We start from the raw sequence: 24,766 nt of genomic DNA, 5'->3' as shown, positions 1-24,766 counted from the left end.
GGGCTTTCTTCACCACCCTCTGTCTGTTTGGGTCTGGCGTCCTCGCGTGTGGCAGCTGGGGAGGAAGAGGTGGTGGCTGCCAGGATCCAGCTCTCTGGGCGGCTAGGACCCTCCTCCCGTCTGCCCCGCACACTCCCTCCGCCTGCACCCCTCCGCTGAGTAGCCGTGGATGAGCCGTCCCGTCGCTCCGGGGAGGCCTCACCCAGTGCCCACGGAGGGCTTCGGGGTCCCCGCTGGGTCGCCGCACACAGGCTCCAGCCTCCGTCCTGATGCTTTTGGACCAGTGAGGGAGGAGCTGGCCCGGTGCTTGGCATGCTCACGCCGATCCATCCAAGCCAGCAGTTAGCGGGGCCACAGGGACACACGCAGCCAAAGAGTGTGTCCAAGCCAATGTCCCCGGGCTGCTTATTTCAAAGTCTAAGATTCCCTAATTCCTGGAGGCAGGCGGTATTTAAATTTAAGTTTGGTTCCCAAATCAGATCCTTCCATCCGACTGTTCAACTGTACTTGGAAATATGAAATGGTACCTTGATTACATGTTCAGGTGGCACTGGCTGGGTTGACAGCTGCTGGCTCTGGCTCTGAGCTTGTCCCCCACGGATGGACTCCACCCAGATCGGGAATCCGGCTCTGCTGCCGCCTGGCCCGGGGCGTCCTCCACGCTGGCTCCACGGAGTCCTGGTGGGGCGATGCCCTCAGGCCACAACGTGGCTTCGGTCCCATGGGAGGACCAACCAGCTCCTTGCTCAGTCCCCAAGAAAGCTCCATCTGGAATTTCACAGCCTCTGTCCAATCCCTCGATGGTTAAACTGTCAGAATGAAAAGCCTTCTAAGAAAAGCTTCCATTTCCAGTGGTCTGCAGCTTAGAGAGTGCTGGAAGCTAAAAACCCCGAGGATGGGCTGCATGCGGGAAGAACAGCGTCCACAAGGAAGCGGTCCACAGGGTCCACGCTGCCCCTCGTCTCCTGGAGGCGTCCCGACGGCAGACAAGTTCGAGTGCCTAAAAACCTTTTATTTTTAACACAAGTCCCTTATCGGGGAAATTGCCAAACTTGTGAATTATCTTGCTGAAATAGAAGGACATGCTCTCCAAACAGGTTTATTTTTCAGAGTGGGGGGCCGGGGCAGGATAGAAAAACAGATTTGGGGTGGACTTGTTCAGGCGGTGAAAGCCACAGTTCGCACACTGTCCAGCCTGCCCTGAGGTGTCCTGAGAGCCGCTCCGGGGCGATGCTAAGGACCGGATGGGACCCTTCACCCGTGGGTCTGTGCGGACTCTGGGAAGTCGGTGTCAGCACTGAACTGACTGCAGCACACACACTTGGTGTCCAGAGAGCTGGACAATGGCTTGATGTGGAAAACCTCACACAGCTGGTGTCGGCTGTGGTGTGGACACAGATCAGATGCTCTCCCCAGTGGAAGGAAACAGGCAGTGGACAAGCAAAACAGACGGACGTCCGTTCAGAGTGATCAGGATGAACAGTCTGCGGATGGGGTGGCTGGAGATGGGCCATGTCCTCTGGGCAAAGCAAGCTTGGGGAGGGTCAGCAAGGACCAAGGCCACACGTGGAGCCATGCTCCGGCGTCCCCGAAGACACAGGCATTGCAGGGTCCAGACCGGGTCCAGACCGGCACAGCTGCCCAGCCCTCAGAGAGAGCCCAGCCCCCTGGGCACGGACCCAGCTCTGCCCCAGAACCACTAGGATGCGGCAGCGCCCAGTGCCACTCAACTACTGGGTTGTAGCTTGTTTAAACTCCGCCAGGCAGGCCCGGCCTAGGAACAGATGTATGGAGAGGGGTGAGAGCTCAGTGGTCATCCGGGAAAGCACACAGGGAGCCATCGTCCCGCACAACCATCGGCCCGTGCTGGCCAGGGCCAGGAGGGAGACTGTCCAGGCCTCCAGCGAGAATATTCATTGGCACGGCATCTGGAAAGCACGTTGGTGACGTCAGGAAAAGTGAGAGTGTGATCTTGGTTATGTGGGGGTCTGCCCGAGAGAGCCACTCATGCACACCAGGGGTCTGCTACATGTCTCGGTGCTCTGGAAGGCTTCCAGTGGGGGCCGGGGGAGGGATGGCCGTTACCCCGGAAGGGCAGGAAGGAAGCCTGCGTCGGGGCTCGCCTGGGCTGCGCTGTGCGGGTTGCTGGAGCACACGTGAAATGGCTGGGTTGTTGACACTTTGGGGAAGACGTCCGCATGCGGCTCTGCGTTCTGTGCAACCAACTGGTGTGTGGGACAGAGGACTCTGACCTCCAGAGCGAGAAGGGCCCTCGAACCTTCCCGGACCTCAGAGCCTTGACTTTCCTCCCGGCTGCATTACAAGGGTCTGGCCGGGCCTGCGGTTCCAGCCACACCACGTGCACACGAGGGCAGAAGGAAACGGGGCAGCCGGGGACCCTGTCTGCACAGCTGTCTTGTGGCGCTTCGTGTCTGAAGACAAGGTACCGCAGGACGCGGCCAGGCTCAAAGATGATCCTGCTGGGAGACGGGAATGTGGGGGCTTGTTACTCGAGTCTGGTACTTGTTTGTGTCTTTAAATCTTTCCCCAAAAGAACTGTGAAGGAAAACAGGGAGCCAGGCGGGGGCGGGAGGAACCTGGTGGGGACGTGACACTCACGACACTCACGTGGGGCTCGAAGGAGGAGGAGCACCTGCCAGGTGAGGAGGCGGGAGGACACGAAGAAGCCCTCCAGGCAGAGGGACCAGCTGCTGCTGGGGAGGGGCGCTGTCCGATGGGTAGAGGGGGCTGGGCCCGGATGGCGGGGACCCCGCAGGTCAGGCCGCTTGGAGCTACAGGTTGGTCCTGGAAGCATCAGGAAGGATGCAGGCTTGAGGACTCTAACCTCTATGGGGGGCTTGGGGCCGCACCCATATGCTCTGTTCTCACGGGTCTCGGGGTGGCCTGAGCACTGGTGGTTTCTAGAAACAGCCCAGGCGATGCTAGCGTGCAGCCAAGGTGAGAACCGCTGGCCTGGAGCTCAGGGCCCCCGATGCCTGCTGATCCCACGTCGTCCCTGCTGTAAGGCATAGGAGCCAGGGCAAGCTCCCCACCCACCCTGACCAGCTGTGGTCGTGACGTCATCAGGGTTCACACCCTGCTGTCCAGAAGGCTGAGTTTTGATGAGCAGTTGTGGCAAAAGTCTGCGGCTGGGCCGTCCGAGATGTGCCGGGACCCACCCTATTGGGATGAGAAGATGTTCCTGCAGGAAACCGGCAGAGGCACCCACATGGGACCAGAGCCCTGTTTTGTTTTTTGTTTGTATTGGAAAAGAAGGCCTGGATATCTCTGACGGTATTTTTCTAGAAAGCGGCCAGATGGGCTGCAGCTCACCCCGTTCAAGAAATAAAGGGGAGCCTCTGCCTGGCCACTGCTCCGGGCACCTGCCTCGGCCGTTCTTGGCCTATGGTTCCATTGAAGGGACAGGCCGGCTCGGTGTCCTGAGCACCACCCGGGACTAGCGTGCGTGGGCCCCTCTGCAGGGTGGACCCTTTGTTCTTTCAAAGACCCCAGGAGGGGTGCATCCCTGTTCCCTTTCCAGAGATGAGGACAGCGGCTTCTGCCGCTAAGGAAACGTGCCCCAGATCTCGCGCCCAGGACTGACAGGCCAGGCACCGCCTCCTCCCACAGATTATAGGAAAGCAGGAGGAGGATAGCACCCTGAAGGAGGGCAGCCCAGGGTTAGGAGGGGCCCTGCTGCAGTAAGGGGGTGCAGGGGGAGGAGAGAGTCAAAGAAAGTTCTGGACCGCCTCCCCAGAAAATCTCACACACACGCCCAGCACCGTCAGAGACGCGGGGCGCTCCTGTGGCAGAATGTTTCAGTGCAGATCAGACTTGGGGGGTTACTGGAGAAACAGTCCTTCACTTTTCCCTCGGGAGGCCGTTTAATTTCTGGACGAGAGGTGTGGAAATGTGGGTGGAAACCTTTAGTCCAGCAGAGGTGGTTGGGAGGGGTGCCGTCAGCAGCCACAAGCGTGTGCCGTCTCACGCGTGTGTGCAGCGCCTCTTTGAGACCGTGCCCCCCCAGGCCAGACTGGGTGGGCAAAACAGAGCCATCTGACACCTGCTCTGTTTCTGGGAGGCATGACACAGCTGCGCTGGCCCCAAGGACACAGTTAAGTGCCGGCTTTGCCCAGGCGACACCCGACGGCAGCACAAGATGATTTGGGCTTCTCTAAACCACAACCCCACTCTAAGAGAAGGAGATCTTTTTTTAACTACCAAAGGCCCTCTAATAACGGGTTGCTAAGAAACCGCCGCAGTGAAAATGTCTTGCTCGTCCCCGGTATAAGAGTTCCCAGGGCCGTGGAAACAACCCGCCACCCGCTCCCAGCCAGAGCGCCACTGCAGAGGGCCCCGGGAGGGGCTCAGGGAGGGTCTGGTGGGATGGCCGGCCAGGCCGAGGGGTAGCTTGTAGAGAGAACCGCCCTGGGGATGTGGACGAGAGAGTGGCTATGGCCAAAGCCACGGTCACTGTGGCCGGGGGGGGCGGGGGGGGAGCTGGTGTCTTCATGCGAACTTAGAACAGTCTGGGCCATGGGGCGCACTCTAGCACCTGCTGACAGGGTGTCTGGATACCTACAGTGTCTGCGTTCCAGGCTCTTGGAGCCAAGTCTGGTCCCTTTTCTCCCCTTGGGGAGTCGGCGGTCCCTGTCCCTGTCCTGTCCTCGGGGAGTCGGCGGTCCCCATCCCTGTCCTCGGGGAGTCAGCAGTCCCTGTCCTGACGTCGGGGAGTCAGCATTCCCTGTCCTGTTCTCAGGGATTCAGTGGTCCCCGTCCCTGTCCTTGGGGAGTCAGCAGTCCCTGTCCTGTCCTCGGGGAGTCGGCGGTCCCCGTCCCTGTCCTTGGGGAGTCAGCAGTCCCTGTCCTGCCCTCGGGGAGCTGGCGGGCCCCATCGCTGTGCCCCGTCAGGTTCAGCTGTGCTGCCGTCTGGGAGGGAAGGCAGCCACGGAAAGTCTTGCCAGCTGTGATCATTTGTGTGAAACAGCCACATAGTAATGACCACATAGCATTTGGGAAAATAAACAGACTCAAGAGGACAAGCGGAGAAGCTACCAATGGTCCTTCAGGCCCCGACGACACGATGGAGCAGACCACCTGGGGAGGCGTGTTGCGTCAAGAGGATGGCCGGGTCTCTCTGGGAGCCGTGAGATGCGGGGAGGGAGGTGAAGGGAGTTCGGTCTGCATGTAGTACTTTATCGGCCCTCGGGCTGTCTCAAACTGCTCAGCAAAGCCAGAAAGCTCACGGCCAATAAGGTCATCTGTCATGACATTAAATAACACCCACCCAGCAGTGGGCGTGCAGGCATGGCCAGGGCGCAGGCTCCATAGCTCCGGAACCTCGACGGGCAGGCTGGGCTGGCCACCCCTCGGGGCAAGCCTCCCACCAAAGCAGCGTCTCTGGCTTGGAAACGGCCAGAACGCCAGCACACCGCAACCCCAAAGTGAAGCGAGCTCGAGCCTGGCAGGTGCCATGGGATGTGCTCCCGCCATGTTTGAGATGCGCAGACTTCATCTAGCTGAACGTCGGGCCTGCAAGTCGCTTGTGAGCTGCAGTGGCTAGAAACGGTGCCCGAGCAAGGAGACGGGTGCTGATGCCAGGGGGACTCAGTTGCACGGGGCCTCACCCCCAGGAAGCTCTGGGTTTGAGAGCACCGACGCCACCAGTCACCCAGGAATGTGCACTTCTGGAATCGGGACTTCGATTTGGATCCTAATGGACACATCATCTGTTTGTTTGGACTTGTTTCAAATGCAGCAATACCAGCTGCAAAAAGAAATATAGCTAAGCCTCCGTGCGAAGACACATTTATAACCACTCTACCCCACAGCCGGAAAAAAAAGCCTCCATTTAGACCTCATTCTGAAGCTATGGACACATTAAGGACCAGCTCCAGATCTTAATGATGTGTAGGGGTTTTCTCCAGTCCCGGCGCGGCCGCTCCTAGGTCTCCCTGCGTCTCAGAACATTAAGGGGAATACATGCAAAATTCGTTCCTACTGTGATTTGAAACAGAGGAGCACGCCAGCCCTGAGTCCCGCCTTACCACCTCTCTCCTGCTGCTCCAGCCTCCCGCTCGCCTCCCAAGTGTGCGAGCCGTGGGCTGACACCCTTCCCGGTCTGCGGTCAGCGCGCCGATGGGGTCAAGCCGGCCGGGGCGAGTCCTTGGTGGTGCCCCCTTCATACCCAGCCTTGCTTGGATGCCACATATGCTGTTGTTTCCCTGGTGGTGTTATTTAAATCAACTCACGTTTTAAACTAAATAAGTTTACGCTAAAGAACATCTCACGTAACAGTTGTTTGATGGAAAGCCCCCCATCACTAGGCCTGAAGAGAATGGCACCCCTCAAAATGGCAGCAAAATGACGTTATTGTGTGAAGTGAATCTGCCTCTGTCCGCCACCGGAAACCACCTCAGGTCCCAGCAAGGAGGCACCTGTCACAGAGTGGAAAATGCCAGTGTCCGTAGCGGCAGCCATGTGAGGAGAGGCCCTGTGGGCTTGAGACCTTAGCTTGGAACTGGGGTGCACCTGACCCCATTCCACCAACAGAGAAGGTTCAGAAGCGTTTCTGGGAGCGACGCGCCATGAGAACCAGCCCCGGCGTTTCTGGGGAGGCCGGCCTGCTGGCTGGCTGGACACCTCAGTGCAGCTCTGAGATCAAACTGGTCCGTGGTCTTAACCATTGGAGCAAATGGTAGGTGACGCCCAGGAAGACTGACTCACCTGCCATCGTTTCAGTTCCCGTAACGAAAACCAGTCCCCCACCCAGTGACACCCCGTTAAGACCTGAAGCCCCAGCGTGCGGATGATTAAGCGTAATTATATCCATGCCGACGTGACACCGGGACTAATTAGCGTTTGCACTTGGAGGAGGGCGTGTGCAGAGGAGTCACCGGATCCCGCTGGAGATGATGGATGAGGAAACCAAAGCTGGGGCTCGTGTTCGCTAACCCGGGGGCGCTGCACGTCTCTGGCTAGCTGGCTGACAGGGCAGAACCTGGAACGCACGCCAGCATTACAGGCAACATACACCAAAGACCAGGTGTGCGGGGGGCGGGGGCAGCAAGTGGCGGTGGGGAGCTCCCGGCAGGGCTGGAGCGCTGCAGGACCTGGAAGCCACCGTGAGGGGTGGGGATGTGTTCTGAGTCTCGGGGCTGCTGGGGGTTCCATCAAGGGTGGGACATGACCCGGGTCTCCTTTGGAAAGGTCACTGTATCCATTGCTACAACAGTCCTAGGGCCAGGCACCTGCATAATGCCGGGCTTTCTTGCTTGTGCACGGGGTCTAGGTGGGGGAGCAGATGGGGGCTGGCAGGGGGCGGGGGTTGGCCTCAGGGAAGGGGCTTGTGTTCACCAGCAGGAGCCAGACTTGTTCTCCAGACAGAAGCAGAAACGTCCAAGGACGAGCAAGGCCTGTCACACAGGTGCCCCCTGGGCCAAGCAAAGCAGTGGCCGGTCCCGAGGAAGGGGGGAGAGCAGTGGACTCGGGGATACGGGGACAGGGCTCAGGTGTCCTTGGGATCTCACTGTTGTCATCTCAGAAAGGAGGGGAGTGGGCTGTGTTGTAGCTAGCATCGTGGCTGGCCGGCTACGCGTGTCATGGGGGTTTCCGCAGGTCACCGCAACCGCTCTTTCCAGCAAAAGCGGACCCTGGCCAAGGGTGGAGGACAGAGGGGGTCATGCGTGCTCAGGGGGTGCTGCATTTCAGTTTTGCAAGATGGAAAAGTTCTAGAGCTCTATTGCCCAAAATGGAAATGCACTCTCCGCTGAACTGTACTCATAAAAATGGTTAAGATGGTAAATTTAACACTGTGTGTTTTTTTGCACAATAAAAAAGAATTGCTATGCAAAGCTAGCTAGGCTCAAAATAAAATCTAAAACCCTTTATTTAAAAAAAAAAAAGAACTTGTCTTTTAAATAGGAAATACTGAGCCAGACATGAAGCTTATAACTTGCAAGTTTATCTAGAACATAATTTACTGTAACTCTGAATTACAGTGACTTAGACTTTAGACCTAAACCTATTTCTTACATGAAAGCAATGAAACGACATGCTACAACCCTACTAATTGAGGTTGCAATCAAATAGAAATGTAATAATAATTTTTATCATGTTCCCAAAAAAACCTGACCTGGGGCATGGTCCTGGCTGCATTTCCCAGACCCAAGTTTTGAGCCCTGTGTTCACTCCGTGCGGGGTTGATCAGGGATCATGAAAAGTGGGCCACACCCACGTGAGGTCAGAGTCTGGGCGCCCCCATCCCGGTTCCCTTCCCCACTCTCCTTCCTCTCCACCAAGCCCCGCACTAGCCCCCTGTCAAGCCAAGGACACCACCAAAAATTATAAGCATATCCGAAATAACGGGTCTCTGCAGCCCGGGCAGAACCAAGTGGGGGCCACTGTCCTCGAGAACGTCCCGACCCCCCCGGGTGTCAGAGCTTCTCAGCAGAGCTGCCGCCTTTCCCCCGGCTTCTCTGGGCTGGAGCCCGGGCCCGTGTGTGTGACCCTTGCAGTTTCTGGGCTGGGTGGGCCTGCCGGGCCGGAGATGCTGGCATGAATCTGCTCTGCTGTCGGCCGCACTGGCAGGGGGAGCTAGAAGGGAGTCAGTCACATGAGCTCAGCGCCTCACCCCTGCAGAAGCAGCGGGATGTGCTGACAGCTGCTTAATCAGCAGCCTGTCAAACGTGCTGTTCTGGAAGAACACAACAGAAATCACATTTTTAAAAAACACAAACATTCCCAAACTCTTAGGGAGGAAAAATAATAAGACCACAGTCTCTGCTGCGGATGGGATCCCGGTGGAGGCGGCTGATCCGGCAGACTCGGGCTTGGGAAGCGAGTTCATCCTGAGACCGGGATCCCATCGCCCGCATCTCAGGACGGCCGGGAACGAGGCTGTGGACTCGGTGCGCGGCTCACTCAGCGCACCCAGAAGGGAGAGCGCGGATCATTATTCACCTGTAAAAAAGATCAAACTTCTGATGATCTGAAGCGAGGGAAAATCAATCAGTAGCCTTTGTGCCTTTGCCATGAGAAGGAAGCTCGCTGCACAGCCACGAGCAAAGCAAATGGAAGCAGCTCATTGAAGTGGAAAAACACGACGAGGAATGGACGCTGCCCAGTCCAAGCAGTCCTGGGGTTTCGGGTGCCCAGGCTCCCCCACGTTGCTGGCGCCTATGCCCCGTCAGCTGCCTGCGAGAGGCGCTCCCTGCAGCCTGCAGCCCGGCCATCCAGCCCCAGGACTGTCCACCTGGGGCTTGCCGTCCACCCCACCCTCGCATTTTCGGGGGACCCCCGACTGGGGGCCACGCGGTTCATCTGCTCTCGAGGGTGACTGTCTCTGCTTCCTGCTGGTTTCCTGAAAGCAGCACTGAGCCTGGGATTTCGGTGCCTGTGACTGGGGGCAAGCGTGTCGAGGGTGTTCAGGAGAAGAGGAGGGAGGGGCAGGGCAGGAAAGAGAAGAAGCAAGGACGTGTTCTCAGCTCATCCCTGGAGCCGGGGCTGAGCTGCGGGCACCTCGGCCATGGCCTGGCACTCGGGCCCCAGACGGTCGCTGGCTGTGGGGAGCACCTAACTTCCCGTGCAGCTGAGCTCCTGGGGGCCAAGGGCAGCTCTCCAAAGCAGGGGGCAGCTCTGAGCAGCTGGAGGAGGCTGCCCTGCCCAGTGAAGTGAGTCTGGGTGGGAGCTGGCTGCGTGGACGCTGCCTCTCCTTTGTTCCCAACACTGGGATGGAATTTGCTGTGCCCCACATGGCCTAGGTTTCAAGTCAAACCATCCCAAACATAGCCTTGAAATTGGGTGCCAACATTGCCCACTCTTGGTGCACAATTCAGTCCCCAACCAGCAGATGCTAACTGTGTTTATGTAGAAAAGAGCTCATTCCTGACCCAGGCCCTTTCGGGGAGGCGAGGCACTTAGGACTGGGACGTGTGCACCATGCATGCGGCCCCCTCTACCTGCCCCGTCCACTGAACCCCCACGTGTCTGGGATTCGTCTCCCAGCAGCTACTTTGCTCCCCAGCCTGTGACAACAGAGAGGATTCTCTTGGAGCAGGTCAGCTGCACTCATAGAAATAGGTCAGGAAAAATCATACAAACAGAACCGTGTCTGACCTGTAGGACGGCTCCGAGGACCCAGAGCCACTGGGAGTGCTGGGTCCTGGAGCTGGAAGTCGCAGCGCAGTCGGAGACCCGCTAAGACCCACTGGCTGCCACCTCCCTTCTCAACCAGAAAGAGGTCATGAATTATTGCTGCCGCAGATTTCAAACAGAATTTCTAACGTCCTTGCAAACCCCCTTGGTTTTGAGCATTAATAGTGTAAACAGCATTGCAAGGGGGTTGTTTAAACCTTGTTTCGAGCTCCCTCCAGCCCTTGAGAGGCCCCCAGCCTCATTCCCCTCGATCTGCTAATGAGCCAGGATTCCTACCTGTCCTCCCGACCCTGGCGCCCTCGGAAATATACATCTCAGTCAGGGAGTTTTGCTTGTGATGACAGCACCCTTGTCGGGCATCAGGTGGCAAGAGTTGGGTCTCACCTGACCTCTGACCTTGTCCCCATCTCCTCCAGGTTAGGGGGAGTCAGCCTCTCTACACAGCCTCTGGGATCCTTCTCTTTCACAGATCAGGAAACTGAAGCTCAGAGAGGCTGTCACTTGCCCGAGGTCACACAGCTGGAAGCCAGCAGCCTCAAACCCAGGCCTGTCTGCTTCCAAAGCCCTAGAGTGAACCCCACGTTGGGAGCCCCCAGTGCCCTCTCCCCAGCAGTGCAGAGGCAGGGGCAGGAATTGAGGAAGAGCAGGGCCAGACTCTGGTGGGCTGTCTGGAATGGCACGGTCGGAGGGTCTGTCACCTGACACTGGCCTGTGCATGCTTGGTTCCCTTCCCCAACAACGGTGTGACTCCCTCTTCCCCAGGGAGCTCCTGGGCACAGCCCCCCATAGCCTCGCTGAACGTCCTCTCCAGTACGGGAGACGATGGTTACTGACACCCGTGTCACGGCCCCCACCGCACCCCGCACAGGGGCATGGCCTGTGGTCGTCTCTGTAGCCCCAGGACCCAAGCCACCGTGTAGCAGGGGCTCAGGGTGTGTCCACACTCCCGGGGACACAGACCACAGCTCCAGGCTCAAACAGGAGCCAGCATGGGAACTGGGCTCAGGAGGCAGTGCCTGGGGTCTGCACAGAGCCAACCCGACGGAGGTAGGAGGCAGCTGTGCCTTGCAGGGCAGCAGACCCCACACCCCAGCACCTGGGCCAAGGCCACATGGCCGAGAAGAACCCCCACTTGGGGTCGCAGTGTGAGGAAGGCTCAGCATCTCGCAGCTGTGTGACTGTGGCCACCCGCCGGCCCCTCCTGGGTCCAAGTGCTCCTCTATCCCCGGAGCATGATAAAGCCCACTTCGCGGATGGTGTGAGGACTGACACCCCGAGAACGCCCCAGGAGTGACCTCACCTCGTCTTCACACTGCTACCCTCATTTTGTAGCCAAGCACAGTGAGGCACAGAGACTGTAAGTAACCTGCCTGAGGTCACACAGCCAGGATGTAGGGGCAGGACTGGATCCCAGGCCGTCTGAACGGCCCTTGGAACCCACCCCAGGGGGACCGACGCTGGCTGGTCTGCCCTGGAAGCCACATCCACGTGTGCCTGACCTCTCCCACTGGAGGCTCCCGAAATAACATGCAGAAAACTCACTTGTGCAAGAGACGAAAAGCGGGGCTTCTGTTCAGAGAGAACATTTGTCGCGTATAATTAAGCCCTGCTTTGCGGCGATAGGAAAATGAGCCCTCACTAGAAGACTGTATCCACCCAGTACACATTGAAGACGCTGGCGCGCCTGTCGTCGGCACCTTCCTCAATTCCTGCCCCTACCCATCCCGGCGCTGGAACTGAGCCGGCACCAACGGTGACCATTTAGGAAGGTAGCTTCTGTGCGCCCTCAATGCCAGGCACCTGCTGGAGAGCGAGCATTTAGAAGGAAGCTCTTCCCAGCCCTGGAGCCTCGGGGTGAGTGAGTGGGATGGATTAACAATGTTGCATTAAGCCCACACCCCGCCGGGGGAAAGTCAGTGCAGGCAGGAACCCCGTGTGCCCTGGCCCTCCCCCACGCCCGCCATCCAGGGACTCTGCTCTTCAGTGCACAAGGCTTTGGATCCCTGGTGTGGACCCTGGGAGACAGCTTCTGCAATCGAGTTTCTTCTGGTCCGTGAACTGGGGATTCCCTGCCTGGTTTTGCAGCAGCCCAGGACCTCCAAGAAAGTACTGAGGAGGATGCCAAGATTCTGCACCCTGAGTGCACTTGAGTTCCCTCCGACTGTTAAGGCACATGGCGTGTGCCTGGGGGCACCGGTGTACGGGGGAGGGTGTGCAACACACCCTGCGATCCTCGAAGTCCTAACCCAAATGCCACAATCCCAGGTCTGCCATGTTTCTACCCCCAGAGAGTCCAGCCACAGCGCCATGGCACTTGGGGTCAGGGCCCCCGAGGTAATGGGGCCATGGTCGTGCACACCATGCTTTGTGACCATGAAGTGTTTGTCCGGGCCCGGTGATTCCAGCAACTTCTGTACTCCTGAGCTGAGAGAGTGGCCCTTTGCTGTCTTCCAAACAATAGGAGCTCCCGGCCCAGCCTCAACCCTTGGCCACCCTTGGCCAGAAGTCTCAGAGATAGAACAGGAATTACAGCCTCACTCTCGGACCTCAGGAGGGTTAAACTGTCTGAAATTAAATTCCTTGGCCCTCAGCAGCCCAGAAGACCCCCCAGTGGACCCCTCCAAAGGGGAAGCTTACTTCACGGCAATCCGTCTTTCCAGCGGAGGGGGTGGGGGGCAGGGGGACCTCATAAAGGCTTAGGGAGTATGTCCGCAGGGCCCTGGAGGCCACAGCCAGGGGAACTCCGAGCTAGATTAGAAATAAACCCAAGGAGCACTGCTTTTCTGATTTTAAATCTTTGCAACCGTTAATCCTAGATTCTCGAATGCAAAACACACCCGAGCCAGAAATAAAAACTCAGGACAGCTGAGGTTTGGGGCTGGGAACTGGGCGATCTGTCCTCGGCTGTCCCAGCTACTTGTGATGCCCGTAAGCATTTATTAACCCTCCACTTCCCTCCACTCACAAAAGAAGGTTTCAGGAGGAAGCAAGTTCACTCGGCCTTGGCACGGAGGAGCTTAAAGCCCCCTAGACCTGGGGGGGCTCAGGCACTTGTTTTCCAGGAGCAAACTGGGGGCTTGGCAAGGCAGCTCCCTAGTGCACGTCTCCCCAGGTGCTCACGGGGCTGGATGCGCTCGGAAGCAAACGTCCAGGAAAGGGCCGTCAGGGTCCCTGAGCTGTGAGCTGGAAGCTCGTCCCTATAGCAGCCTTGGGAGGAAGGAAAAGGGGGGAGAGCGGAGGTCATGTGGGGAGGGGAGCCATCTCTCCCAGCCTAAAACCCCACTTAACACAGCTGTTTGCTTTTACCATTATCTGCCAAATAACATATTTTCCTAACGTTCACGGGGATAAAATGCACGCAACATTGAACAGCTTTCTCAATTGCTCCCTGATTTTCTAAATACAAAAGTAACAATTCTGATGGCAGAGTTCAGCCGAGAATCTTATGGAAAATTCTATTTTCCACTTCTTTAAGCACCAAATTTATTTTCTCTTATCTTATGAGATGTTAATTTTTGTAATAACAGAGGCCACGGTTTTGCCAACTGGAGACATCCGCTGGCTGGACAAGTAGCTGTTTTAGACTACGGGCTACCTGAGCCCAAATAGGCCGTCTCGGCGTCCGCGGCGGGTGGGCCACCCGTGAGGCCTGAGATCTATCCCCAGGCGGGTGGGAATCAGGACGGAGTCCGGAAGAACCGCAGGCATGATCGTGGTCATCTCTGTCTGCCAACAGGACAGAAGTTGCTCAACAGACCGCACGTGGTCACCTGGCAGGCCGACAGGTGCTCTGCGGCCCCCGGGACGCTCCGGTGCCCCCGCCCCCTCTGTTCCCAGCCGGGTCTGGGCTCTCAGGGGTCACATGCTCGTTCCTGGCCCCGTTTCTGCCGCCCACACTTGTTTCCGTACTGACTTCGGCGTGATAGCAGCGGCTTGTCCCAGAAAAGGGGCCGGAGAGGGCCACACGGCAGGCTGGGCTTACGGGAAAGGCTGGCCTGCATCCCAACAGCATCTGGTCAGGTTCAGACGTGATGCTTGCTCTCTGGGTGAGTCACACTGATGCTTCTGCCCTTCGTCCGACCTTGGTCTCACCAGCTGCCCTCCGGGCTCCTGTGGAATTTCTGGATGCTCGATCCCCACATGGCCTCCTCCCCTGCCAGGCCCTGGGAGACTCTCAAAACGGAGAGACTTCTCTGTGCCCCTGGGAGCTGGCGGTCAGTGGGAGCAAGGAGGAGAGGACTGTGCAGGAGCCTGCATTGTTTGGAAGGGGAGAGCTTCGTTAAGCAGGGTGGGCTTCTTGGAGGAGGAGGGCTTCAGAGGCAGTACGGAAACAAAACCCAAGGGGTGAACGGTCCTTGCTCTTGTCCTGCCCTGTGTTTCCTTGTCATGCCCTCTGCAGCTAGTTCTCCCAGTCTTCCAGGAGAGAGAGGCAGTTGGCCCAGAGAGGTCATAAAGCAGGTGTTGGGGGACCAAGCAGCCTGATTCTTGAGCCTGAGTCCCAAATTTCTCACTTATGTGAGTTCTTGGGGGAGCAAGATTGGGACCCCAGAACAGGTGAGTGTCCCCCACATCAGCAGGAAAGTCTCCGGGCCAGGATTTTAGGAAAATATGGGCGAAGCAGATACCAGGTCCTTTAATGAGCCCCCTCGAGGCCGGTCCTCCGCAGAAGCTGCTGTATGGGGCAGGGCTGTGTCAGCCCACCTCGCCCAGAATCAGGCCTAACTCCTCAGCAGACATGGCCAGCTGTCCTGCACCCAGCCCCACAGGCCCGCCTCCCCGCAGCCAGGCCCCCAACAGCACCCCCCGGCATGCCCGAGGGCTTCTCCCTCAGCCTGTGATGCCCTCTCCACTCTGCTCACCAGACCACCCGGCTCGTGCACGCCCCGTGCCTCCCCAGCCCCCGCCTGCATGAGCAGACTCCTCGGGGCACGTCGCCCATCCCCGGCCTGCCTGTAGCCAGCACTGAGTGCCCAGCTGGTAACTCCCTCTTTCACTGTCTCCCACGCCGGGCGGTGAGCTCAGAGGTCCCAGATGAACCCACAGCGTTCATCAGGCCCCAGCCCACGGCCACGGGCAGAGGCGGCCTGGCTGGACAGTCCATTCTCAATCGCAGAGAACAGGCCAGGCCACCTGGAACGAGGGCTTGAACTGCAAGTTGGGTTGGAAAGTGGACGAGAGACAGCCGTGGATGCCTGGACATTCTCCCAGGAGGCCATAGGGAGCCAGCGAGGGTTCTTGAGCTGCAGAGGAGTTCTTGTGAGCTCCCGGTCAGGCCTCATGACCTTCAGTAACCCACAGGTTTTAGCCCACAGCCTCAAACCGTCAGAGGCTGCCCCACACACATACTTTATTTTTATGTATTCACAATACGTTCCAACTTTACCCGGATGGTAAGGAGGGCCTGCCTGGCTCCAGGCTGGGGCCAGAGCCCTCAAGTTTCCCGCCCCTCCCCGAGGGCCAGAGTCCCTGTCTTCCTCAGCCCTCCCCATCTCCAGGCTTTAGTCTGTGAGGACCGCCCTCCAGGGCCCCAGGTCTGAATTAGCAGCTCTGGGAAGTTGCTTCGGGTCCTGTGTGGGCCTGGGGGCCTCTCTTGGGGACCGGGGACCTGCAGGCACCCAGCCCCACTCCGGGCTCTCTGGGCAGTTTCTCTGCACGTCCGCATCCCCCATAATCAGAAGCCTTGCATGTCATCCTAATCAACGACACGAATTAGTGGGTTCTCGTGGACTTCTGCCGGTCACTGTTGTGGCCTGGCCTGTGAGGCTGCTTACAAGCAGCACAGAGCCATCGGGGGCCCGCTGGAACTTTCCGAGATTGGCGTCACTGCAGGAACCCCGGGCTGTGCCTAACGCTCCTAGACACCCTTATCAGAAAGGGGGTCCTGCCCAGGTGGTGGCTGGGTCCTCCCGTCTGTTCTCAGCCCCACCCCCACGGCCAGGGACCTTGGCCCAGCAGGCCTTGCTCTCCCTCCCCAGGGAGGCCTGTCCTGGGAGAGCGTCTTGCCCGGGCCGGGAAGGGACCAACATAAGCAGACGTGCAGAAGCCTCAGAGGCATCCGCGGGGCAGCACAGACCGTGTTTCCAAAAGAGGGGGACCCAGAGACAGAATAGGAACCTATCTGCACCCGCAAATCGTTTTCGGATTCATTTGCAACGCATCATTCATTTCTCCTGAGGAAAATTCCAAATGCATCTGTATCCCGCAGACCCCTTAACTCTGTGATTTATCGCTTCTCCTCCAGATACACCATTGAGATGATTACACGCGTTTATGAAGGCGGCTGAGCTGGAGCCCCACCCCCACTTTACGGGGACACCCCCCGCACACTGTTTGGCCGTGATCTCGTACTTGTGCACATCAGTCAGGAGAAAGCATCACTTCTGATACCCTTGTGGGGTTTTTTCCACCTCGGCTGCTGATTGGGATAATTTACAGGAAGGCTGCAAGCCCCCCGCCAGGCTGGGACCACTTGTGGTATACATATAATTACCAAGCCTTCTCTCCAGCTCTGTGCACTGTGAGGGGGAAAGACGCTTCTGAAGGAGCTATTCTAGTTGTGCGGATGAAATGCATATTCATTTGGGGGGGGGGCTCATTTGTTTAGCTGTTAGTGCATGACAGGCCGGATTCCGGGGGACTGGACTAGCCGCGGCCGACAGCAGGGGGCCGGGCGGACGGTCTGCGTGACTGATTTGTCCCTGTGACCTTGAGCTAGGTTGCTTTCAAAGGCCTTGCACCACACCCATCATGCACAGACTGCTGGGATCTGGGGTGGCCTCATCTTTCTCGCTCGGGACCCACTGTTTTTCGCTGGGGGCCGTCTCTGGCCTCCCTCCTCCTGCCACCAGCCCCTCGTTGCCCCCTGGAATAGTAACGCTGAGTGCCGTTGGGCATTCGCCACCCCAGCCACAGTGCCTCAGTCCACAGTCCAGTGTCTTCGGGCCAGGCTGACGACAGAAGGAAGGAGCACTAGCCGCGGTGCTGCCTGCGCAGGTCTGGGCCTCCCGGCCCATGTCAAAGTCTTCATGCTCAGAATCCGGCCAGACGGACATGGCCCTGGGTTCCTCGGCAGCCGGGCGCCCACAGCCCCCTACGTGCGGCTGCACGGAGCGTGTGCCGTCCTGTGCACCTGGCAGCATGGAGGACAGGCGACCCAGGGGCCGGGCAGGGACAGCTGAGATCGAGGTGTAAAGGGGGCCGGACTCTGGCTGCTGGTCCAGGGTAAGCGGTCGGCGTAGGCTGGGCTGAGCTCAGGGGTCCCAGCTGCAGCTCCGGGGACAGACGGAGCCCCCGGATCTGGACCGACCCTGAGCCTCGCTGAGTAACGTGCCTGGAAGCGGAACCCACACATCCTGACTTCCGCGCCTGTCAGATTGGCCTGAACCCGACTCGAAGGGTCTGAATCAGCAACTGCACTTGAACCTCTGAGCGTGAGTCCGAAGGCACGGGCTCCTGACCTGCTAGCTGACGAGGGAGAAGTGTGCCCCGCGGCCCCTGACATCCCCCGTGAGGGAGGCGGCCTGCCGGCAAGGTTACCGGCAGAGGGGTTATTTGTCTACAAATACATAGCATTTCGTGGAGTTTTTTTAAATACAGAAAAATGAAGTAAGAAAAGTAAAAGGGTTTCTACCCTCACTCTCATCACCATCGTTGACCTTTTCGGTAGAACACAGGAACACATTCAGAGTATCTCTTGCTTTTCTGTAAAGTGGTACGAACAGCAAGTAGAGGCCCCCTCCCTCCATCCACTCGCTCGTAACCACTTCTGATTTCTTTCACAGAAGAATTAGCTGCCGGGGCTGCGCACAGCGGTGTGTCGCGAGGTGGAGATGGGAAGTGGGGTCTGTGAGCACCGCCCTCCTCAGCCCCTTGCCTCTGCCACAAGCACCCTTCGGGGGTCCAGGGAGAAGGCCCAGCAGAAGTCCCCGTGGGGTGGCCAGACGCTGCAGGTGTAACACAGCTGAGTCACCAGCCCCTGTAGGGATTAGAGGGGCCTCCAGGTCCCAGCGCCCGGGACCTACAGCACCAAGGCCTCTGCCTCCAGTCCGGCACCCAAGACAGGTGCAGACGTTTCCCTTCTCCTCTCCTGGTCAGTCATTCCTCTTCTTCCATTCTGAGGGGACCCATGGGGTCTCCGCCCCAGGGACCCTCATCCACCCCAGAAGCAGGCCCTGGGACTGGCCAGCCCGCCCGTGCTTTCCCTTGGGGACCCCCTGCTTTGGGGCAAGAACACCCCACCCCTCTGCATCCCTGAGACCACTTTCCTTGCAAGGAACAGAGCTCGCAGCCTATAGCAGTCTGACTACTGGGGTCTTCATGTCATATTCTGAGAAGTAAAGAGAAAGCGGGTGATAGGTCACGGGCTTGGCAATGCTCAAGGACTCAAATCCTTTATTTCCTGATTCTACCACCCTTAGCTATTGGCTTTATGTCCTCATGGTAGCAAGGAGGCTGCCAGTGCTCCTGCCATCTTGTCCACCTCAAGTAATGACAGTAATAACTCTCTTTTCATGCTTTTCATCAAGAAAGCAAAAATATGCCAGGATCCCTCCCCTGCTGCAGACTTTCCCTTATGCCTCATTCTTCAGAGATTGTTCACAGACCACTCTGAGCTGTAAGAGAGGTGTAATTCTAGCCTCCTTGGTGGGAGACAGGGAGGAGAAGGGAGCTCAGCTGACCATGGCATCCATCATGCCACGCAGGGAAGCTCCTCAGTGGGTCCCTCCCTAGCTCCTTGGGTTCCAATAGTCACTAGATGTCTTTCTTCTTTAGGGAGAAAGGTGGGGCCTTGTGATTATATTTTTAGATATCATCTCATTAATAATTTACTTATTTGCAGTGACTGTGTCTTTAGATTCTAAGGTCGGTGCTCTAATGCGTTGGTGAATTATGTGTTCATTCCTCGAGTACAGCATAAAAAGCATCTTGATGCCTAGAAAAATCACTCATGTAATAAAAACCTTTGTCATTTATTCATTGTAACACACTAACCATGTTGTCTCGTGTTGTGAGTGTTACGGAGCCTCTGATGACGGCGATAACGTGAGGAGACAGTCGTTTTTATAGAGCAGAGTTACTGCCGTGTTAAGATTATCAGCACTTTTATTAGGGTGCTAAAATGAAAACTGATAAGGGGGGGTGTCTGCTGACACACCTGTGGTTCGCGGGGTCCGTGAGACAGAGCCATCCCTCGCCACGGTGTTCAGTGTTGCCTCTTCTGTGCGCAGTCCAAGGAAGGAGCTGGTCAGTGGAAACATCTCTGAGGAAGCCCTAGAGGGTGTGTCCCCCTGAAACCCCCGTGTCCCCCACAGAGAATGTCACCAGGAAGTAGTCTGGGCACTGGGCTTGTCGAGACGGGCCGCTGTCCCACCTCATCCTTATCCTTCTGTGGTCTTCAGAGCGGCAGGTGGACATCACGCGTAACCCACCACTGTGCTGTCTACCTGTCCGCCGTGGGCGGGAAGAGAACATGGTGCGTTCCGCAGGCTTCTCCGGAGAAACAGAGCCAGTAGGATTATAAGGGACTCGGGGAGGCTGGTGGGGCAGACAGTCTGAAGGCCATCTGCTGGAGAATCCCCCCTTGCTTGGGGAGGGCCTGTCTTTTCGTTCTCGTTAGAACTCAGCTGGTTTGAGGCGGCTCCCCACTGTAGGGAGGACCGTCTGCTTTGCCCAGGGTCCACGGATTTAAATGGCAATCTCACCCAAAAACTGCCTCCCAGAAACACCCACCGTTGGACCGAATGTCTGGACACCCCGTGGCCCAGACAAGTTGATACATAAAACTAACCATCACAGGTGAGGATCAGAGTCCCAGGTTCCTGGAAGCCGGCCCCAGCGGCCTGCCCTCGGGCCACTCATCCATGCCGCGTTCCAGAGGCGGCATCACGCTGACTGTAACCAGTTTGGCAGCACCCAGGTAAAACACACAAGAGGTTTGGATGACACTAAGCCTTGCAGCGTTCTGGGGAAATTGAACATCAACAGAGACTGCCTTAATAAAGGTATGAGGTCCAGAATGAAGGAGGTGAGAATCCCTCCCATTCTGGCCCAACAGACCATGGCTGGTGCATTCTGCTCAGTTCCACACAAGTGTGGCATAAGTCAAAGAATTCTGGTAAGCTGAGGGTGTTTGGAAGGGCTTAGACAGGATGGACTGGGGGCATGAAAACAAAGCCATAAAAGAGGTCATTGGAAGACATGGAATGGAGACGGCGTCACCAGACACCATCTGCACCATCTGATGGGCTGTCAGCAGGAAGGGAGTGGAGACCAAGGCTCTGACAGCCGGGCTGTCTGCAGAAGCAAAGGGCTGTCTCTAGGGACCGAGTGGGGCACACAGGTCACCCTTGGCAGGGACACTGTCCAGGAGCGTGCAGGGCACGAGGTCAGGAGCACCTGCCAAGGCCCCCACAGCCCGATTGTCCCTGATGCCCCACACGGATACTTTCTGCCCCCCTCTCTGAGGCTCAGACCCATCGCAGCTGCAGCACTGGAGGGAAAATGTCCCATGGTTTCTCCAGACTTGAGAGAGTGGAGCTGGAGCAGTGGTGGGTTTGTGTTTGCACGTGACCTGTGATGGTTCTAAGCTGCCCCGTCCGGTGCCGGCCCCATCTGACGAGCTCCTACGAGGCCAGCTTCCCTCACACAAACAGCCGTAAGAACCAAGACGCTGAGTGGGTGCACTGGGGGAGTCAGGGCGGCTTCAGGCTTCCTGTTGCGAGGTCAAGTGCCTAGAGCCAGTGTGGGTGTGAGATAGCAGGGCGTAGTGGGGACCGCGGTGGACAAGACAGCAGGTGCCCCTATTAAAGAGGGAACAGTCTCAGGCCCCCCGAATGCTGCCATGCGCCCAGTGTGACCGGATGTCCCAGTTTGTGCAAGAGCAGCTGAAAATCCGACAGTGGGGCAGACAAAGGCTGTCGGAAGGGCCCGAGTCCCCAGGGCTGCCGGGCTTCTGCCTCTCCAGGAGGAGACAGGAGCGTCCCCCTCAGGCTTCGTTGGGACCAAGTGCCGTGCGTCACCATCCTCTTGCTCAGCTCTGCTATTCCCAGCCCCACGGCTGTGTCTGCCCTGTGGCCCCTTCTCACGCTCCTGCCACGGTACCCGCCACGGTGGCCGCGGCTGGGCTACGGAGGCCACACAGAGTGCTGGTGCCCGCGCTGGCTCCTGGCACAGAGTCGGGCACAAATGCAGCTGCGGCCTGAGGCCTCCAAGCACTGGGTCTGTTCGGACCTTCACAGCTCTGCCGTCCTGGAGGCGGGAGACAGGGCACCCACTTGGGACAGACGCGGCACTGCCATCCCCCTCGCACACGCCCTGACTCAGAAGCCAGTGTCTGCGCAACTTGCTGTCAGAGGTGTCCGGAGTCCAGCATGGTCACACGGCCGTTCTGGGCAGAATTGCAGCCCCTCGGCCTCCCCTGAGAAGGCCTATCGTCTCACTGCCCCCCGGAGGGGGAGTGGAGCCTTTCTCCACGACACAGATGGAGTTACGGCCACGCCGTGTGAGTTAAAGCCAGTGAAGGTCACTCCCGATTACACTCTCACTCGGATACCGGGAGAAATAAAGCAGGTCTTAAAACTTTCTGCTTCACAAACGTGCACTCGCCGCTGAGACGCATCCATTTCTTTCTTTCCCCAAATTTGCATTTTGTGTCATCATAAAAGCAGACTTCAGAGACAGGAGAGGCGTTTTAGAGATGGTTTGGTCCAAACCCTCACTTTCCAGGCAAGGAAATGAAGGGCCAGCTAGGTGAGCAGACTCGCTGCCCGGGTCAGCAGGCAGGTGATAGTGGGTGAGCATCCTGGCCTTGGACCCCAGCCCACAGGGCCTCCTGCTGGAGCCAAGGACACATTCTGGGGCTGCTGCCATTTGTAGGAGGCCCTGCTGAAGGGAGCAAGAGCCGCCGGGCATCCAGTCCTGTTGGCTGAACTTGCCACCCGAGCACCTGGGGAGTTCCTCCTCCGGACCTCCTGGCCCTCTCCTAGTTGCGAACATGCTGGCCTACAGGTATGAAATAAAGAAAATCCTAATTCTTCACAGGAGGGCAACGCATCCACCACTTGTGATAGCGGACACAATGTCTAGAGTCCTTGAGAAGTATAAAGTCTGAAGCTCTGAGAATGTTCAGATGCTCTGAGTTGCCCCACAAGTCCCCTTGGGTACATCTATTTCTGGGTTTCATTAGTTTTTTCAGTGTGGTTAGGTGACATTTGTTGTGCTTCTTGCTGTCCCTCCTTTTAAACAAGTGAGCCCCTCATACTATGATACTGGTGGTGGTGCTAGTGATGGTGGTGATGATGGTGGTGGTGGTGATGGTGATGATGGTGGTGACAGTGGTGGTGACGGTGGTGGTGGTGGTGGTGATGGTGGTGGTGGTGGTGACGGTGGAGGTGGTGGTGGTGATGATGATGGTGATGGCTGTGATGATGGTGACAGTGATGGAGTGATGGTAGCAACAGTGGTGATGAATGTGATGGTGATGATGGTGGTGAACTTGATGATGATGGTGGTAACAATGCTGAAGGTCACAGAGGAGGAGGAAATTGCAACCACCATATCTTGAGCACTTTCTATGAGTCTTAAAGTTATAATCATCTTTGCTTTGATCCTCTTGACAATTTTATGCAGTAGGTGTCACTATCCCTTTATAGATGAGGAGACTAAGTTAGGAAGGTCAGACTTATCCAAAGTTGCACTAGCAAGTGGCAGGCTGAGGGTTCAAACCCAGAACTGTTTGCTTCCCAAACCCATGCGTATCATTGTCGATACAATGTCTTCACCATGCATTTGTGTGTTCTGTACTCAGCTGGATTGCTAAGTCCCTTGATGTCCACTGAAATATTTGGCAGCAAAGAATAAATGCATGTAACATATTTATGTTATCAGTTTATGTAAAGTCTTTAAAAAAAATAAGGCACCCTTTTCTCCACTAAGTAAATTTTATACCAATGCATGGCTCAGTCAATAAACACCCTGCAGTAAACCCATGTTGTGAGCCAGCTTTCTTAGGTGTAAAAAGTGTGTTTTACTGAGAAGATTGCAAGAGACGATGTCTGTAGGGTGGGGAAGAAATTGCTGGAGGAAGACAAGTCTCTAAGTACTATTATTCTGTTTGCCGTAATTAAACACATCAGCTTCTTTTCTTTTTTCGTTATAATTTTCCACCAAATATCTGGAGTAATAGCTCCCCCAGGGAGAGAATCCCATTGTCCTCCGTAGCTCTAAGATTTTGGCTCTATTCCATGCCAGCTTTCCTTTGCACCTCAGGGTGGTCCCATCGAGCATGGCTCTGCGAAGGCATCTCGCTGCTGCCTTGCTAAATGCTGGGTGCTGGCGGGTAGCTGGATTCATGGGTAACTGTTATGGCTTGAAATGAGTAGCAGCCATTGACTCTTACAGGATGGATAAGAATACAGAAAAGATGGTCTCCCTCCCCTCCTGCCCCCACAGCATGCATTAAGTGAATTGATGATGGTAGAGAGGCAGGATGGAATTAAAACAGAGAGACTCCTGGGGAATATCATTCTAGAGCCACAGGTCTTACCTAAGGAGGCAAAAGTCCCATCATTTTCTTCCCTATGCTGAGCTATCTGCCTCTGTTATGAGAGCCTGTGTGCGCACATGTTCATATTTCTAATATTGACCTCATTATTTTATTTGAAATTAACCAGCATGAAAACTTGAGAGAAAAAGGGTCTTGATAAGAAATAGTAAGCCAGTGCCAGACAAGAGATCGGGTCAGATTTAATCCAATTGTAGGGATATTTAGAAGGGGAAAAGAGTCCTTTCATTTGAAGGCTCTTTGATCTACAATCTTCTTCCCACTTACCCTTGTAAAGGAACCATTACATTGTGTAAGGACACTGGGGCCACATACATTATAAGAAAAGGGCTAACCCTCATAAAATCACAAGATGGAGTTAAATCTTCTGAGTGTAGGAAGCTTAACCACAAGGCTTCTTCAAGCAGGATGTTTAAATGCTGGGTCTCCCCAAGCCCTACCCTCTCCTGGAACACTGTGGCCATTTTCATATCCAGCAGCCACAGTTACAATGTTTGAGTTAATGGCGTAACAGCTGATTTTTCTCACTTGACTTGCACATCCTAGAGGTTGGTGAATCCTTTTCCTTTCCTCCCGCGTTTATTCCTTTACCCCATGACCTATCCCAAAACTCACTATATGAGCACACTAATATTAAAAGTTATAGGTCCAGCCTCTGACTCTCACCTCAACACCAGGTTCACTCAAAAGACTTTCACTGAGCACTTACTGTGGACAAGGCACTATGTACATGCTTCACGTACAAGACCTCTTTAAAACTCACCCAGACTTTGGATGTAGGTACTATATGTATCTCTATTTTACCAGTGGGGAAACTGAGACTGAGAAGTAACTCACCCAGTATCAGAAGGTAGAAAATAAACTTTAAACCCAAGTGCTCTGAGCCCGGGGTTGACTCTTACCCAGCTACCTCTGAGGCATCTCCGTTACATTGTCAGCTGCCCACTTGGTTCTCAAACATACCTTTACTATCATCATGATCATCAGTATCACCATCTCCATCACCACCATCACCACCACCATCACCACCACCATCACCACCACCATCAA

The 24,766-nt window shown here is 56.5% G+C and overlaps 1 protein-coding gene across 1 annotated transcript in view; it reads left to right on the top strand.

The window, feature by feature from the left end:
- The window catches only part of CDH4 (cadherin 4), a 551,768-nt gene that overhangs the window by 447,512 nt on the left and 79,490 nt on the right, over positions 1-24,766 (top strand). The window lies entirely within an intron of this gene.

Source organism: Ailuropoda melanoleuca, chromosome 13 (genome assembly GCF_002007445.2).
Source record: "Ailuropoda melanoleuca isolate Jingjing chromosome 13, ASM200744v2, whole genome shotgun sequence".
Taxonomy (NCBI): domain Eukaryota; kingdom Metazoa; phylum Chordata; class Mammalia; order Carnivora; family Ursidae; genus Ailuropoda; species Ailuropoda melanoleuca.
Note: the sequence above shows the minus strand (reverse complement) of the source record. Positions and strands in the feature narration are given on the sequence as shown.